The 9,429-nt window shown below is 33.5% G+C and overlaps 1 pseudogene; it reads left to right on the top strand.

Annotated features, from left to right (window-relative positions):
• The first annotated feature begins 939 nt into the window (after positions 1-939).
• On the top strand, positions 940-7,489 carry LOC120189306 (annotated as a pseudogene).
• The last annotated feature ends 1,940 nt before the right edge of the window (positions 7,490-9,429 follow it).

The raw sequence follows: 9,429 nt of genomic DNA, 5'->3' as shown, positions 1-9,429 counted from the left end.
TATATTATTTTAGAATAAATTAAAAAATTTATGCTAGAATAAAAAATAATTTTAAAGAGAAAATATGATATATGTAATTCCTTTTTCAAATTGGAAATGGTGGAGGCGAAGTTGATTATGAAAACTCAATTCCACAAAAGTAGAAAAACGAAAAGGTCCATAAATAATCAACCAATGGAGCAGCCCTACCTTCCAACTTTAGACCATTCTACTTTTTTTTTTCATTTGTTACTCTCTATGTTCTAAGACTTTGTTTGAGTTAATTTAGATTGATCGATGTTGCATATTTATTTTGGTAAGTGAATCTCTCAATAAAGATTTTCTGCATACACAAAAACTCAAACTTAAAACATACTTAAGTGAGATAATAATATGCATGATAAAAAACATCAACATCATACTAATATCATATCATTTCATAATTTAAAAATGGAAATCGTTTTATTCTCTTCTCATTTTCCTTAATTTAGTGAGTAAAATATATATTTAGTACCTCAACTATCACTATTGTTCTATTTAGTCACTCAATTATATTTTGCTTCAAAATCATAATTAATATTTAATTTCAGTTTTATTTTGATCACCTATTTTTATCACCATAAGATGATATCATATCATCATTGAATAAAATATCACCTTAATAGTTCTGTTAATTTTTTAACAATAAGTGACTAAAATGAAATCAAAACTAAATATTAAATATGATTTTGAACTAAAAAATAGTTAAATGACCGAAAAAGAACAAACAAAACTAAATATTAATATGATTTGAACTAAAAAATAATTAAATGACCGAAAAAGAACAAAAGTGATAGTTAAAATACTAACATATAGTTTACCCTAGTTTAATTTATTTTATGAACGCTCAACGACAAAGGATTATCTACGTCTCCACTTTATATCACTCTCTCTCTCTCTCTTGCCTTCGCATTCAAGACTAGAATAGAAAGCGAAGTGTCACCACCCACCAAAAGAGAGAAAAAACTGACACTTGTTCTTCTCCGACTGAGGGACTGACCTCCAAAGACATATCTGGAAAAAAATGTTGGGAGAAGGAAATTAGGGGTTTTGGCTGATTTTTTTTGGGGGGAGATTGATTGTAATTTGGGGGTTTTTTAGGGGTGCTGGGGAGATATGTACATAGGTTCCATGAGAAAGTCTTTCAAGGACTCTCTTAAAGTGCTTGAAGCTGATATCCACATGCCATACTCTGTAAGTTTCCTTATTCATATAAAATCTGGGTTTTGGGTTCTTGTTTTTGATGATGCCTTTATTTGTCTTTGCTTTAGTTTCTGTTCACAAAGCTTGAATCCTTTTTCCCTTGAAAGTTTAAAAAAAATGGTTATCTGATCGTGATTGTGAATCACATTTTATTTGTCAAGCAAAATTTTATCATCGTTTCCATTTAAAAAATTATTTCCATTTTGACTTTCTAATATTTTCTTCTTCTTTTAAACTTAAGACCTAAGTTCTCCCTCTTCAGTTTCACCCTCCCATGTTTTATTCTTTGCCCCCTTTTTTTAGAAAAAAATGGGTGTAAACATTTCCCATAGTAGGTTGAATTTATTACGTTCAGCCTATTTTGGTCAGCAATGCATTCAATGTTTTTTCTGGTATAGTAGGTTGAGTCAGTTTCTTGCACCGACAGTTTTCCCCTTATACAGGTACTAGATATGGGGTATCGTCATTATGAATTTATGACTGCCATTTTTGTTTGTAAACATGTTTCATTGGAAATGTTAGAGCAAAGCTAGAGCTTTGAGGAATCTTTTCAAAGATTGCAATTTTGCATGCGTCTTGTGGGGCATTTTTCGTTATCTTGATAAATCTATTCCATCGGATTCCACGTGACCAATGGGTTCCACTTGATTGTCTGTTGTCACTATGTTTTTTTTCATCTTTTTCATCCCTATACTCAGATACCTACTAAGATTTTATGTCATGTCGAACTTATAAAATTTAGGGGTAAAACATATTATCAATTGAGAGAAAAAACATATTATCAATTAAAAGTACAAAAAAATATCTAAAATATAAGCTAAATTTGGAATTTTCAAGGGTTGCCCCCATATGCCTCGCTCGATCCATCCCCGCCTATACTGTAATAAGCGTACTCATCACTCATCAAGGGTTGGTCCTTGCTCAATACATGCATTTGTACATTGTTTTGATTCTTTAATATCTTATGCATATACATACATAGATACACCATCATTTATGCCTTTTGGGTTGTTAAACTGATCCATTGAGAGATGGTTTCTTTGTGATTTGCTGAAACAAAGCCCCAAAAGTTGTTAATACAGTTGTTTTGCAATTAGTTCTTTTGGATAAGTCTGTATGATTTCCTTTGCTGCTGTGGGTGTTAGTGTGCCAAAATGTTTTGACCCTATTGGTTAGCATTAACTAAAAGTTATCTACAGCGCTTCAGATTTCCGAGGGAGTACGATGGTGCATGCCTTCAAATAAGAATGTCGTACAGTCCAGCCGCGCATCTCTTCCTGTTTTTGGTGCAGTGGACTGACTGTCACCTTGCCGGAGCATTGGGGCTGTTAAGGATATTAATTTACAAGGTTATATTTCGTTACTTTGGGTTTAACTTGTATGACAACGAGGAAAGTTAGCTGATTTTCCCTTTGTATCACATTTTTCAGGTTTATGTGGATGGCACGACCACCATGTCTACGCATGAAAGGAAAGCCAGCATAAGAGAATTCTATGGTATCTTCCTCGATCTGTGTGTTCTGGTTGACTTATAGAAAGTAGTTCTTATTTTACGGGTTAAACTAATGCTTCTGATTTCGTACCGTGTCCAGTTGTTATATATCCCTCTTTACTGCAACTTCAGAGTGGCGTCACTGATACCGAAGCTAAAAAGCAGAAGGCAGTGCGAATGGAAAGGTACCGAAGAAGAGACGATGAAGAGTACAGGCAGCTTAATAATGTTGATTTCGAAAGAGAAGAAGAATGTGGAATATGCATGGAGATTAACAGTAAAATTGTGTTGCCAAATTGCAACCATGCTATGTGCTTGAAGTGTTACCACGAGTGGTATTCTTCCTCTTGCCTGCCCTGTTTCCTTTCCCATCTATCTTTTGCTTCTTATACTTTCTATGATTTCTGTTATATTATCAGCTATGCATACATCCTTTAGCGTTCTGTTTTTACATGCCAAGAGTCGTTAATACTACAGTCTAGACTCCCCAGTAATATATATAGCATAGAAATTAACCTCTCTTGGATATTGATAGGTTTGTTGATTTGTGTTCATAACCTTGCTCGATGGAGTGATGGAGGATAAATGTATAGAATTTTCAAAGTAACCGGTAGATGTGTTGCTTCAAATGCTAATTAAAGCATGATGATGGAACTGAATCTTTGGAACTTATCGTTTAAAAAGCTTATGATGATTCAATAATTAGAATGGTGATTATTATGTTCTCTTCACATCTTTTTACAATGGAACCATGCATGTTGTCTGGTTGGCCCCAGATGCTTTTGAGTGTTCTCGGGTCTTCTATCTAGTTTCTTGACTTCAACATCTTGTTTTCAAACTTCAGAATTAAACTTTATCTATATCCTCCATCTAGGAATCATCGGGTTTTGAAAACGGTTATAACTTTAGTAAGGTGTCTCGGGTTAGGCAATTGCTATAACACATAAGTAAAACAACGAGACTGGTACCTCACTGTTTGCACTTCAGCTGTGAAGGGATGCTGACTGGTCTGAGGTTTCTAAAGATGATTTTTTTGGGGGTAAACTATGCCAATAGTCCTGTTTGTTTTCGGTCTGACCGACTTTTGTCACCGGTTTTTTAATTAAGTCTGTTCGGTTTAAGTCCCTCGGCCGTTAATTTCAGTTAATCCATTAACTAAGTCTGAGTTGGCAATAAAAAATTTAAAAACATTTTTAAAAAAAACCCACGTTGCCTACGTGGCCTTCTTATTCTTCTTCACTCTCTTTTATCCTTCGCCTTTAAAAAGCCTAAGAAACCTCATAACCTCCAACACCAACAGCTCTCATTCTCATTCGCCCATGGCTCCTCCTTAAATTCCCCAAAAAACCCAAACTTCACGTTTTTTCTCCCCGAGGCTCCTCTCGTCCCCTCTCCCCACCAACTCTTTCTTCCAGAACTTCACTCTAAAAAATGGTAACCAACCCGAATACATCCATCCTTATCTTATCAAATCGGCCAACCCGAATATACTCGACTGATTTAAGTTTGTCGAGTGTATTCTCTGCCATTTTTCATAGGCTTAGCATACTGTTATCTGAATTCAGATTAACGAAGATGGCGGAGGCTTTCTTTCTTTCTACTACTTCTAATGCCATTGGGAATATGATGGGAGACTATATGATGAAGCCAATCGATAGTCATATTCGTTACTTATTTCGTTTCTGTTGCATAGTTGAAGAGCTCCTCCGACAGAAAAAGAAATTGACTATAGAACAAAGTCGATGATCTGTGGGAGGCGTGGGATAAGGAAGACCGGAAGATAGGCATTCCATTTGCTGAAAGTGAAAAGGGCTGTAAGATCATTTTAACGACTCGTTGCAAGACAGTATGTGAATCTATGGAGTGTCAAGTTGTTTTTCCAGTTGATATCTTGGATGATGATGAAGCGCAGGCTTTATTCAAAATGAAAGCTAACTTTGATGAAAGAGTTTCAAGAGATATTGTCGAGGAGGCTAAGAAAGTTTCACAAGAATGCAAGGGTCTACTTGTAGCCATTGTAACACTAGCAAGAGCTTTAAAAGGTACAAAGACTCGTAAAGGATGAGAATTAGCCATCAAAAAACTTGAAAGCAGTAGATTAATGGAGATTAGTGATATTGAAGAGGAATTGGACAAAGAAAACGATGCCGAAATAAGAAAAAAAAATGCCTACTGGTGTATTAGAATGAGTTACTAGTGCTTGAAGAAGGAAGCGAACGGGAAATGCTTCTTATTGTGTGCTTTATATCCAGAGGATTACTCGATTGATGTGGGTGGATGTATTCGGGTTGGTTGCCTTTTTTAGAGTGAAGTTCTGGAACAAATAGTTGGTGGGGAGAGGGGACGAGGAGTTTCGGGGAGAAGAAACGTGAAGGGTTGGGGAGGAAGGAGGATTAGACGTTGGGGAAGAGGAAAGTTTGTTTTTTTTTGGGGGAATTTGAGGAGCCATGAGCGGAGGAGAAGGAGAGGCTGGTGGTGTTGGGGGGTTTATGAGATTTATTAGGCTTTTTAAAGGAGAAGGATAAAAGAGAATGAAGAAGAAGAAGGCAACGTCTTGGTTTTAAAAGGCGCACCTAGACGCAAAAGGTCCTGGAGCACGCTTTTTGTAGGCGAGACACACTTTTATACTAAAAAATTTATAAGTTAGTTATGAGACATATTTATACTTAAAACAATATTATAAACATATCTATGCTAAAAAGTTTATAAATTAATTGTATGAGTATTTTTACTCATTGTCGATTAACTCCTAAAATACTTATTTACAATATATTGATTTATACTTAAAGTTTTTAATGTTTAAAATTATTATTTTATTTATTTTTATAAACATATTTTAATCTCTTTCACCAAAATCTACATTGTTATTGATTTATACTTAATGTTTTTATATTTAAAACTATTATTTATTTATTTTAAATGATACAATTTATTTAGTTTATTATCAAATTAAAATTTGTAATTATTATAAAAAATTAATTTTTATATTTAATAAAATTTATTACGTAATTAATATTTAATTTAATATTTTATTATTTTAAAAATTAAAATTAATTATGTATTATTAAATAACTAAATTTCTAAAGAAAACATATACTTTGGGTTAAAGGCAGATAAAGGGTGAAAGAAGTTATAATGATTTGTTATAAATAAATAAACATTAGAGTTGGACTATAAATTTGGGCTATAGGGTTGAACTTGTTAATAGGTCAAATATTAGGGTTAAAAATGAGAAAATATGATAAAGAAAGATTTTTCTAGTTCTTCAGCCGTATTCTTCCTTTCTTACTAGAGCAATTTTTTTTTTATCTTCTTCTTTAATCTGTTATACTTCCTATTAATATCTTTAAAAAAAATTCCAAAGGCGTTGCGCCCTGCGCCTGAAGACCAGAGACGCGTGCCTCTTGTATCTCGCCTCACCACATCCCAGGCGGGCGCCATCTTCAGTGCCTGGCTGTGCCTCGCGCTGGGCGCGCACCTTTTAAAACCAGGGCAACGTTGGTTTTTTTTTTTATAATTTTTTTATTGCCAACTCAAACTTCCGATAACATGTTAATGGAATTTAACGGCCAAGAGACTTGAACCGGATGGACCGATAACGTAAGGGACCAAGAGCACTTAATTAAAAAACTGGTGATCAAAGTCGATGACCGAAAACAAAATGAACTATTGATATAGTTTACTTTTTTTTTTATTAATGTTTGATGATATTACAATTGTTGAATCTAACATGTATAGCGTTCCGCATTATGAATCCAGGAAGCGTTCTTGCTTAATTCTCAATTTGCTATATATACTTTACTGATTGTTCAATACTTGTCGATCGTCACCTTTTTTGGAAGGTTCAAAGCTCTGAACAACTGAAATGTATTATGGTCTGTAATAAGATATCGGATTATCCTATTTGTAATAACTTTGCAATGGAGGGTGCTTTAAAATCATGATTTCATTTTTCCTAAAGTATCTGTGTCCGATGCATAAAGTCCAAGCAACAGTGGATAAGTCCTGCATCACCATTTCCCTTGGATGATAATAGATTGTTTGTTTTTTACTATAATAACGATCTGTTACAATGAATTGCAGGCGAGCCAGGTCACAGTCATGCCCCTTCTGCCGGGATAGCCTTTAATTCCGGGGATCTCTGGGTTTATACAGACAACAGGGACATAATTGACATGGCCACGGTGACGAGGGAGAATCTTAGAAGGCTTTTCATGTATATAGATAAGTTGCCCCTGATTGTCCCTGATACCATTTTTGATACTTATGATTCCCATCTAAGGTGATATAAGTATATTCTGAATTATCTTCTCGATGATTATTAAACTTCTCGTTTTCTCTTTGATTGCATAAAAGACCGAATCACCCGGAATCGGATTCAGTGAATTTAGATCAGCTAGTACTGCAGTGGTTTGTTTCCCACTTCTCACCTGAAGAAAAAACCATGCCCCGAGTTATTATGGATTGGTGGTGAAGTCGAGGTTAGTTTATTTGGTATATTTGTACATGATTGTTGTATAGCCTAATGTTGGACGATTAAAGAAAAACTAGTCCAAGTCCTTTTCTGTGGCATTGAATCCCTTGAAAATGGATGAACAATCAAACGTGCTGCATGTTGTATGATTGTGCCAAAGACATAATCTGTTGTTCTGTTACTGTGGTTTAAGCATGAACCTTATCCCATGTTCATTCTCTTTGCTGTCTTTTACACTTTTCTTGTTTGATGAATAAACCGTTCCGGTTTCGTATTTATTAAATGTGCCACATTCGTATCGTTTTTACGTATTTTGGATGGAATAAACAGTTCCTTTTTTTCTTTGTTTTCTTTCCCCTTGATGGAACTTAAATCTTCGTTGTTGCTAAAGTTGAGTCGAACAGCAGGGAGTTCGGTTTTCGTTTTAAAGTGATTTGGGGTTTAGATATTGTGGATAACAAAAAACAATCTTGGAAAAGTCTGTTCTCTGTTTTGGATGTAATTGAAGTTTTGAGATTAAAATTTTTATTTGTAAATTATATGATTTTTGTTTAGATATAATATCTCTTGCAATATAAGTTGTTGAGCCAAAATATAAGTACTAAGTTTTATTTTTATTATTTTAGATTTTTAAATGTTTTATAATTGCATTGGCCATCCAGAGTTGATTAAGAATGAATTCGAAGTGGAGTGAAGCTTTATAACTGCTTTTTATTTATTTATTTATTTATAAAATTTGAATATGAGATTTTATTTAAATGACATTTTTTTTATTTGACGCGACAAATATTGATAAATTTATGTATCGACTCGTCAATTAAAATGCAAAGGAAACAATATTTAGAATTGGAAATATGATATAAAGAAGAAATGTTTAATAAACAAATTGATTCTTAAAATATGACTTGGAATTTTTTTAATTAAAAAGATAACTTTTAACCATTTGACATTGAATGCTTATTCTCCTTGAGATTTGTAGCGTTTCTGATCAATAATAATTCTTTTACTGTCGAGCTTGCTAGTTCGTACAAATGAGTCAAATATAACCAATTTCATTTTGGACCAGTAAAAATATAACACATGCAAAAATATGACCAATAAAATATAAATTGTTGTAAAATTAAAAAAAAAATCCTTCCTTTTATTGCTCTATATATAAATAATTAAATATTGTATCATTGTTGATATCTATTATCTTCGTCTTGAATGTTGCACTTCGATGAACATTACTGTCAATGGCCTTTTTTCCCTCTTTATTTCAAATTTTTAAATATTACAAGCGAAAAGTCAAAGCAGCAGCAAATAAATTAAGAAATTAAATTTTTATGCGAAAATTCAGGATCAAGACTTAATAAAGTCAACATAAATCAAGATTACCGAAATTAATAGTTAGCAAATTAAAATTAAATCCAAATGAATCGACACCAACTTTATTTCTCTAAATTAAGAATCCAAAACTTGTATCCAAGAATAATTAACTCGGTACATATAAATCCAAAAGATACAAACAAATAATATAAACTAAAAGGAGAAAAACTCAGAAATCAAGAGAAGAGTTGAACATCCGTTCTAAAAGATACATATAAAACGTAGGTGAAGAAAACAAATGATAAGCCCCTTAAATTTTGCGGTCTCAGACCAACCTTATAACCACATCCGGCTGCACAAGCAATGAAGCATTCCTGTATGAACATAAAAACCAACGATGAATTTAATAGCAAAATATTTGACCAAATGTATTGCTTATTTCACTGATTTGAATTACGAATTCCTATAGTTTAGCCAGTTGCATTGCATATACATCATTATGCTTTGAATTACGAGATGCTTGAAGAACACATTCATAGTCATATGGAGTATTAATGTTCTTCAAACAGCACTTCCACCGTTAATTTCTTTGGAAGTGACATATTAGCAAGCTATAGTCAGGATAAAAGAACAAGCCAACTCTGAAGAAGCTTCCATGTGACTAAGGTTCTCATCTTTTCCGGCATGAACTTGCAAAAGCAAAAGCATACCCCCTTTAATGAGTCTAGAAGCACGACAACTAGGGGGGCTAAAAACAGTGCTAAAAACTTTTCCTAGAGTACATCACTAGATTGCTAAAGAGAACATAAGTTGACTAAATTTGCGTAATAGCATACTTTCAGAGGCTCATTCTTTCGACATGAAAAACATAAAGAGTAAACATAAAAAACAGCTCATACGGAGTAAGCGTCAATTCTACATAATTTAGCAACCA

The sequence above is a fragment of the Hibiscus syriacus genome, unplaced genomic scaffold (assembly GCF_006381635.1).
Source record: "Hibiscus syriacus cultivar Baekdansim isolate YM2019G1 unplaced genomic scaffold, ASM638163v2 tig00004072_pilon, whole genome shotgun sequence".
In the NCBI taxonomy this organism is placed as follows: domain Eukaryota; kingdom Viridiplantae; phylum Streptophyta; class Magnoliopsida; order Malvales; family Malvaceae; genus Hibiscus; species Hibiscus syriacus.
Note: the sequence above shows the minus strand (reverse complement) of the source record. Positions and strands in the feature narration are given on the sequence as shown.